Here is an 8,984-nt window from a genome sequence, read left to right as displayed (position 1 = left end):
GGCCCTGAGCTCCCCCCACCCCAGCACCAGCCCTGGGACCCCCCCAGCTGGAGTGAGGACCCCTCTCCCTGCACGGGGACCCCCCGACTAGACCAGGTGCTCCCCCAGCCCTTAGCCCCCCCCATCAAAGCCAGCCAACCCCCAGCCTTGCGATGCCCCGAAGACAACCCCCCAGCCCTGGGACACCCCCCCAATCTGGACCCCCCTGAAGCCCTGGGACCCCTGAGCCAGATCCCCCCCAGCCTTGAGACACCCCATTTTAGGCGAGGGACCCTCCCAGTGCTGTGACCCCCCTGACCGCGGTCAGAGACCCCCCCCAGGCTCCCCCCAGCCCCGGGACACCCCAATCTGGGCCAGGCACCCCAGACCTGTGGCCCCCACCCAAAGCTGGCCCACCCCGCCCAGCCCTGGGACCCCCCCCACCCTGGGCTAGGGTCCCCCAGCCCTGTGGGCCCCCCCAGCTTTTCTGTCCAGGCTCCCCCATCCCCACGGCTGGGCAGACCCCTCCCCCAGGCCCAAGACCCTCCCCTGCAGGGCAAATCTCCAGCCCCCCCCCCAACCCCCCCGTGTCCAACACCCCCCTGGCTGGGATCCCCCTCCCCAAGGCTTTTCTCCCGCCCCAGCCAGGACCAGGGGAGGGGGCTGGAAGGGGCCTGAACCCCCACAAAGTTGGGGACCCTCTGCCCTGGGGACCCCTCCTCTATGCCCCCCCATGATACCCCCTGGGTTGTCCCTGCCATCCCAGCCCCTTGGTCCTCCGGGAAGACCTGAGACCCCCCCCAACCTCAACAGTGCCCCCCAGCTGCCATCAGGGGAGCCCCCCCCCGACTTGGGAAAGACCCAAGGCATCTGGGTTTCTAGGGGCTCCCCCAATCTGTGCCAGGCACCCCCAGGCCTGTGACCCCCCAAAAACTGGCCGAGGACCCCCCACCTGGGGGGGGGGCACCCCACTGTGGCTCCATGGACTTCGGGGTCAGAGTTCAGGCTGGTGCCGCTCAGCGCCCCCCCCTCGCCCCCCGGTGCCCCCCTTTAGCGCCTGGGAGGTTTCTGTGCCCATCTCCCCCCCACCCTCCCCATTTTAAAAGCTCTTTTCATTGGCTCTTTTTTAACAAGGCTTCATTAAAAAGAGGTTGTTTCACGCTAATTGCCCAATTATCAGGGCAAAATGGAGCCCTCCGCCAGGCCAAGCTGCCCCCGCCCCCCCTGCCCCGGACGCCTGGGTCCCATCCCACTGCCTTCTCCGCTGGGGGGCACAGCCAGGGTCCCCCACGTGCCCTCGGTGCCAGGCATGTGTCCCCCCCGCCCCAGGCACACATGTGGGTCCATGGCCCCAAAATTGAGGCGCCTCGTGGACCCAGGAGGGTGCTGGGGGGACCCCAAAGTCTCAGCCCCCCACCCCCCCAGGCAAAGAAGAGAGGATTTAAAGGGCTAGGGCCTCATTCCCACTAATTACAGCTGCTAATTAACTCCCCCTCCCAAGAGGTCCAGATCTGGGTGCAAAGGTCACCGGCCAGGCCCCGCGTTTCCTGCCTCAGCTGCTCTGCCTCAGGGCAGGGGGCTGGGGGCTGGGGGGGTGGGGGGAGCAGGACACCTGGGTTCCCATTCTGCTCCCCTCCGTGCCTCAGTTTCCTCGCTCTGTACCTCCATGCCCCCCCCGCCCTTTGTTGGTCAATGGGGCGGGGGGGCAGGTGGGCTGGCGGGGTCAGGGTTGCAACCAGCTCTGGGGAGGGGTCAACAGGACCCCATGGACAGACAGACAGACTTCCCCGAGCAGCCCTGACAGCCCTCCCTGCACAAAGCTGGAGGTGGGGTGGGGGGCTGCAAGTCTGGGGGTGCTGGCGTGTGCACGGGGTTCGGGGGGTGTGCAAAGCCTGGGGCCAGGGCCTGCTCCGCTCCCCCCCCCATCCCCAACAGGGGCACCAAGGGGGCACGGGGAGCTGGGTGTCCCCAGGGCCGAGGCTCCTGCGTGGCACGTGGCATGGAGCTGTGGGGGGCGATGGCCGGGGGGAGATAGAGAGAGATAGGGGCACGGATAGAGGGACAGACGGACAGACGGGGGAGGATGCGCACACACCAGAGGGCGCGGCAGGCAAACCGAGGGACAGACGGGGCGGATAGGGCTGCTTTGGGGGGGCCGGGTAGACAGACGGGGGCTCCCGACCGACCGGCTTTCTAGGCCCATGACAAGGTGTGTTCCCCTGTGTGCACTCACACGCGTGTGCGGGGGGGCCTTGCTCCCCTCGCCTCCTGCTGCGCTGCCTGCCCACCCCTCGCCCAGATGTGGGCCCAGCTGGCGGGGGGCTGGGACGGGGGTCATCAATCATGTTCCCCCGGCATGGCCCGGAGCCGCCTGCCGCGGCCTGCACAGAGGGGCCGGGGGGAGCCTGGACTCCTGGGTTCCCGTCCGGGGGGGCGGGGGGGCCTCGGCATCATCTGTAACACGGAGCAGCTCCCCCAGCATGGCCTGTCCGTCCCCTAGTGCCCCCCGCCATCCCTCCGTGCACACACACCCTGCACCCTCCACGCACACCCTCACTCCTCCCTCCGGCCCCGCAGCCCACAGACACCTCCGCTATCCATCTGTCGATCCGTCCATCCCCACACACCCCTCCATCCTGCCCTCCATCCTCCTGGGCGCATACACCCTCCCGTTTATCCCTCCATCCACACATATCCCCCTATCTAGCCATCCACCCATCGCACCCATCCCTCCCACGTCCATCCATCCATCCATCCATCCATCCATCCATCCACTTCCTTCCTTCCCTCCTTACATCCATCCATCATCTCTTTCCCATACACATCAACCCAGTCGTCCCCATGCACCCTCCATCCATCCATCCATCTATCCGTCCATCCATCCGTCCATCCGCTTTTGATTAGTCTATTCACCTATCATCCATTTATTCATCCATTCATCATCTATCTATCTATCATCTCTCTACCTCTGTCTGTCTGTCTATCCCCACACCCCACCTTTATCTATCTATCTATCTATCTATCTATCTATCTATCTATCTATCTATCTATCTATCTATCTATCCCTCCCTCCCTCCCTCCATGCTGCTGACACCCTGCATGTCTCTGCCCTGCTCCCTTCCCCAGACAGACCCCGCAGGTCATGGCCGGCCCATCCCTGGGCCCATCCGAGGCACTGAGAGCCACCCTAGGGCTACTCTACTGTGCCCCCCACCCCCGGGCCCATCCCTGGCCTCTCCCACCACCTGCGATCAGATCACCCCCTGGGCCCCCTGCCCCGGATTGGGGGTCCCACCTGCCCCCTCCCTCCAAAGAAGAGCCCAAAGGAGGGGTTCGGGCTGGGGGGGGGGTGAGATGAGCTCTAAGGCTTTGCACCCTGCTGCTGCCCCTTTAAGGGGAAAACACTGCTAGACCCCCCCACCCACCCCCCCCAGTTTGTTGTGGGGGGAAACCCACTCCATCACTGTCAGTCCGGCCGCCTCTCCCTGCCAGGGACAGGAAATTAATCCCCAGCCCTTCTTAATGAAAATGCAAAGCGGGCAGGTCCCTTTCCCTGTGCCCCCCTGCCCCCCAGGGTGTCCGGACACAACAGGACCCACAAATCATGGGAGGGGTGGGGGTCGAGGGTCCAGATCTGTCCCCCCCCAACCCCCCGCAATGGTTGAAAGCACTGGAAAGCAAGACCTGGTGCTCCAGGCCTTGAAATGGGTTGGGGGGCGACACGGCCATTTTGCTCCCATAGATTGTTGCAGAGGGAGAGCGCACCGTGCTCTCTCCCCCAAACAGGCATGATCGCAGGGGGAGAGGGGGGGTCTTTTTCCAGCAACCAAAATCAAGCGGGGCTGGGTGGGGAGGTGCCCCCAGCCCGGCTCAGAGATCACCTCAGCCAGGGTTTGTACAGTGCCCTTTGTTGCCCCGATTCCAGCCAGGTCTGTACAGCGCCTGGCGCGGCCCCGATCCCAGCCCAGCACGGCCCCAATCCCAGCCAGGTCTGTACAGTGCCCATTGTGGCCCCGATCACAGCCAGGTCTATACAGCACCTGGCACAGCCCTGTTCCCAGCCAGGTCTGTACAGCGCCCGGCGCGGCCCCGATCCCAGCCCGGCACGGCCCCAATCCCAGCCAGGTCTGTACAGCACCTGGCACGGCCCTGTTCCCAGCCAAGTCTGTACAGCACCCGGCGCGACCCTGATCCCAGACGGGGTCTGTACAGTGCCCATTGCAGCCCTGATCCCAGCCAGGGTCTGTACAGCGCCCAGCACAGTCCTGATCCCAGACGGGGTATGTACAGCACCCGGCGCGGCCCCAATCCCAGCCAAGACCCATCACCAGCTGGATCGAGGCCCGATTCCTCCCACCCCATTTAAAAGTCGTCTCGCGTTGGCTCAAGTTACCCCTAATCCTGCCCTAATGCCCCCCGGCCTCCCTCTCCCCAGCGCCACGACCCAGCACCATAAATCACCGGCTGCCGGGTGATAAAGTCAACAGGGCCTTGAGTGTTTATTTTGCCGCTTTAAACCCCCGTCCCCCTCATCGACGAGGAAACATGTGAAGAATGCCCCCCTTTGAAATCCTCCACCCCGTAAAGGATATTTATTGCGCGGCAGCTGTGGATTTAGAGGCGCAGCGCTCGCATTTACGACCTCTCGTTACATACGATTTTCAGTTAAAAGAAATCTCCCCCCAAGCCTCCTCCTTCTTCATTCCCCCTGTCCAATAATTCATTCTCAGGCCAAAAGGGGGAGGTGGGGATGGGGGGGTGGGGGGGAAAGAAAGCCAGGCTGGATGTCTGCTTTTGCATTTAAATTTAAGAGAGAGAAGCTTTGTTTGAGAAGAATCAAAACCAAGCTCCCGGGTTCGAGAGAAAAGAGCTGTTTATAGGCTGGACCGCACAGAAGGGATGAGCCCTTTGATGCCAGCACCATGCTCACGGGGTTCGTTTCCCCGATCGCTGGGGGAGTCTCGAAAGGCCCGAGCTGGGAGAGAGACTGAACGCCCAATGCGGCACTGCGCAGATCCGAAGCGTCCGGTGGAAGGAGAGAGAGAGGGTGGAAAGGCACAAAAAAAAAAAAAAAATCACCGGGTTTTTATTTTTAAGTACAAAAATTACATGCAGTAGATTTTTTTTTTTTTTTTACCAACAGAGGGATTTTTTTTTTTTTTTACCAACAGAGGGGGCGGGGGGAAGTGTCTCAGCAGACTTCCCTGAATTCTCCTGGTGATGCTTTTAAATACACGGCCTGGATATAACGCAAAGTTTAGTGAGACCCCCCGTCCCTGTCCCCATCCCCAACTGGGTCCTCTCAGCATTTGGCTGAGCTTTGCATGCCCTTGGCCTTGCATACGACTACTGGCATATGCCGGTGATACATTTATTGCGCAGCACGCTCATTTACTGCGCAGCAAGTGCCTGCACGTGTAGATGGTGATGCTTTGCTGCCCAATAAGTGCCTGCACATCTAGACGGCGATGCTTTGCTGCGCAATAACTTCCTGCACATGTAGATAGTGATGCTTTATTGCGCAGTAACACCTGCATGTGTAGACAGTGACACTTTACCGCACAATAAGTGCCTGCACCTGTAGACGGCACCGCTTTACTGCGCAGATTAGTCTACCACACGGTAAAGCATCTCATGCAGACGCAGGCCTTGGGGAGTAGATCCATCCCCTATAGCAAACCTCTCTTCTCCCAACAGCACGTGTGCCCCCGAGAGAGAGACACGCATACACGCGTGCGCGCGCTTCGTTCAGCTAAATGAATCAAAGTGGGTTATGGAGATGGATTTGTAACTCTTAGCCGGCTGGTTCCTACCCCCCGCCCGCCGCCTTCCCCGCCTGTTGCTTTTTTGGAATAATATCGATTAAAGCATTTTTCCCCTTGGCTGAGACTGAAAAGCCGCTGGAGGATTGGAAATTAACCTCTTGGTGTTTCAAAGAAATAGGTCTCGGGGGGGGTTGAGGCAGAAGAGAGACTCCGAGGGGCCCCGGGTTCAAAGGCTTCTGTCCTGGGGATGGTAAAGAGAGCATGCAGAGGCCACAAAGGGGCTAATCTCCCTCCTTTAGACACTGGGCATTGAGGGGAGAGAAAGGGGCTGAGACGGACGGGGCGGGTGAAAGCACCGAGGCTTGGGCTCTCCCAGGCACAATTTGCTAGGGCCCGGCTGCACGTGCAAACGAGAGCTGGCCAGAAACCTGCTCGAGAGTTGTCAGACGTTTTCAAGCACTAGCTTTATAGCTGCGTGGCTCTCTTCATAGCTGGACGGCCATTTTTATGGCGCGACCATTACTTTGCACATGTGGCTACATTTATTGCATGATTCACCAGCGAACTGCGTGATCATTACTTGGTACATGGTGTGGCCAGTCTACATTTATTGCACGATTCACTGGCTCATTGTGTGATCATTACTTTTCACCAGTTCATGGTGTGGTAATTACTTTGCACGTGTAGCCAGTCTACATTTATTGCGCGATTCACCAGCTCATCTTGTGATCATTACTTTACACATGTGGCTGTTCTACATTTATTGCGCGCTTTGCCAGCTCATTGTGCGATCGTTACTTTGCGCTGGTGGCCGGGCTAACTGGGGGCTGGGCTTACTGGGGAGAGTGGGGGGCCAAAAGAGAAGCAAAGGCTGGGGAACAAGAAGGCATTAACCCCCCCAACCAGCTGGTAAGAAAAGGTGCACGTTTCCAGGCACAGGAGGTGGCGGTGGCAGAGAGTAGAGTCAGGGTCAATGAGGGACGGGACGACCCCAGCAAAATGCCTATCCAGCCTTCTCTTAAAGACCCCCAAGTAGGGGCGAGCACCACCTCCCTCGGGAGCCCGTTCCAAATCTTGGCAGCCCTAACCGTAAAGAAGTTTTTCCTGATGTCCAGCCTAAATCTGCTCTCTGCCAGTTTGTGCCCGTTGCTCCTTGTTACCCCAAGAGGCGCCTGGTGAACAGAGCGGATTGGGATAAATTCATGGACGGGTCTACTCACGGCTATTGAACAGGGCGGTCGGAGATGTTGCCCCCGGCATTTCTAACTCGCTGACCGCCCGGAAACAGAAGCCAGGTGACAACTGGGGTCCAGGGATGCGGGGCTGGCAGGGACGCCCAGGGGTCACATTTAGTCCAGCCCTGACCCGAGGCAGGATCAGCCCCGTCCAAACCAGCCTAAACTAACCCAGCGTCGAACCTCCGAGCAGCACGACCGTCAGCCCTGACGCCGCACCGGGCATCGCACCCAAGCCTGCTGCAGGGAAAGCAGGGGGCAAATGTCCTGCCGCTGCCAGGGGGGTCGTGGACACTAAAGAGACCCCCGGCCCAGGCCGTGCCCCCGCTGCAGAGGAAGGGGAAACCCCCCAGCGTGCACCGGTCTAAGCAGGGGGAAATCTCATCCTGCCCTCAAGCAGTGTGTACACAGGGGCAAGATATCCAGGGATAAATGCAATGTGTGTGTGTGTGTGTGTGTGTGTGCGTGTGTGTGTGTGTGTGTGAAGGGGGTGGCACAAGCATGCACGTGGGGAGGTGTGTATGTATGCACGTATAGGGGCAGTCCCCCAGATGCCTAGGTTCTGTGGGGGTGCATGTGTGTACACATGCGCGCGTGTGCACATGCACCCCAGACATCTGGGTTGTGAGTGTGTGTGTGTGGTTGTGTGTGTGTGTTGTGCATACACGTGCAACCCAGACACCTGACGCGCGTGTGCGTGTGTGTGTGTGTGTACATGCACGCACATGCACACACATATCCATGGTCACCAGCCCCTCCCCTCCCCTCCCCAGCCGTGCCAGCCTCTCGCCCCTTTCCCCACATTACCACTTCCACATTTGCAGCTAGGAGGTTTTCTTTTCTTTTCTTTTCTTTTCGTTTCTTTTTTTTAATTAAAAACCGATTGATTTTTCCTTCTTCAAGACAGATTTCCCCCTTCCTCCCAGCCCTGCCGCCTGGCTCCACCGCCTCCTTCCCGTCCAACGGGTCGTGCATCTCAAGCCAGGGCCATTTTTAATCTGGAGAGTCTCTAATCGACAGAGGCGTGGCTGGAAAGTCACATTATTTCCCCCTTGCTACATCTGGCGACTGGGTGAGAGTCGCCCCCCGCTCGGTGATAGCCCCGGAGATTTGCCTCCTCTCTGGTCAGTCAGATTTATTCCAACCCAGGCAGACAGAGAGACAGAGATTTTGAACCTAAATTAACCCACTGCTTTTAAACAAAGCCAAAAAAACCCCCCAAAGCCGGCAGATTCCTGAATGATCTCAAGCGATAAAACCTGATTTATTAGCTCCAATGGGAGGAAGAGAAGAAGGAGGGGGAAAAAAATAAAATAAAACCAAGTTCCCTTAAAAATAATCCCAGGCTCCTTTGAAAGTGTCGTCACGTGTACGTCGTCTGGGCGTCATGTGTACAAGCGCCCCATGTGTTTGCAGGGTGGGGAGGGGTGATGTCTAAGAGGGTCTGACATTTTTGGCAAGCCAGGAAGAGGAGGGGAGGGGAGAGGTGGCTAATGAGGTCCAAGTGTTTCCAGGTGATCATCAAGGAGCCGTGTCGAGCCCACGCGTCTTTCTGCAGATCCTTTTGGGGTATCAGAAGAGCCCGGTGGTTTTCTTTTTGAGGGATTTAACGACGTGGCCCAAGAAACAAAGCAGCCACAAAAGCGAGTGGGGAAAGGGGGTCAAGACGGTGTCAAACAGGGGTATCAGATGCAACCTCCCAGCCACCTCCACGCGATGGGTTAGACACCCCGACGCATCCATACGTGCACATTTACTCTGCAGAAACCAACAGTAATGCTCAGCACGGGCACACGTCTACACGGGCACTCGTACTGCACAGTAACACAGCTTGAGCACAACTCTGAGCAGCATGCAGGTGTCAAATTTATGTCCGATTAGCTACTACGCAATAACGCACGTGTAGACGCCCTGCGTGCAGTAACACTCTGTGCCTGGGCTGACTTGGGACTCAAGCTAGAAACACTTGGACCTCGTTAGCCACCTTTCCCCTCTCTTCTTCTCC

Source organism: Alligator mississippiensis, chromosome 15 (assembly GCF_030867095.1).
Source record: "Alligator mississippiensis isolate rAllMis1 chromosome 15, rAllMis1, whole genome shotgun sequence".
NCBI lineage: Eukaryota > Metazoa > Chordata > Crocodylia > Alligatoridae > Alligator > Alligator mississippiensis.
Note: the sequence above shows the minus strand (reverse complement) of the source record.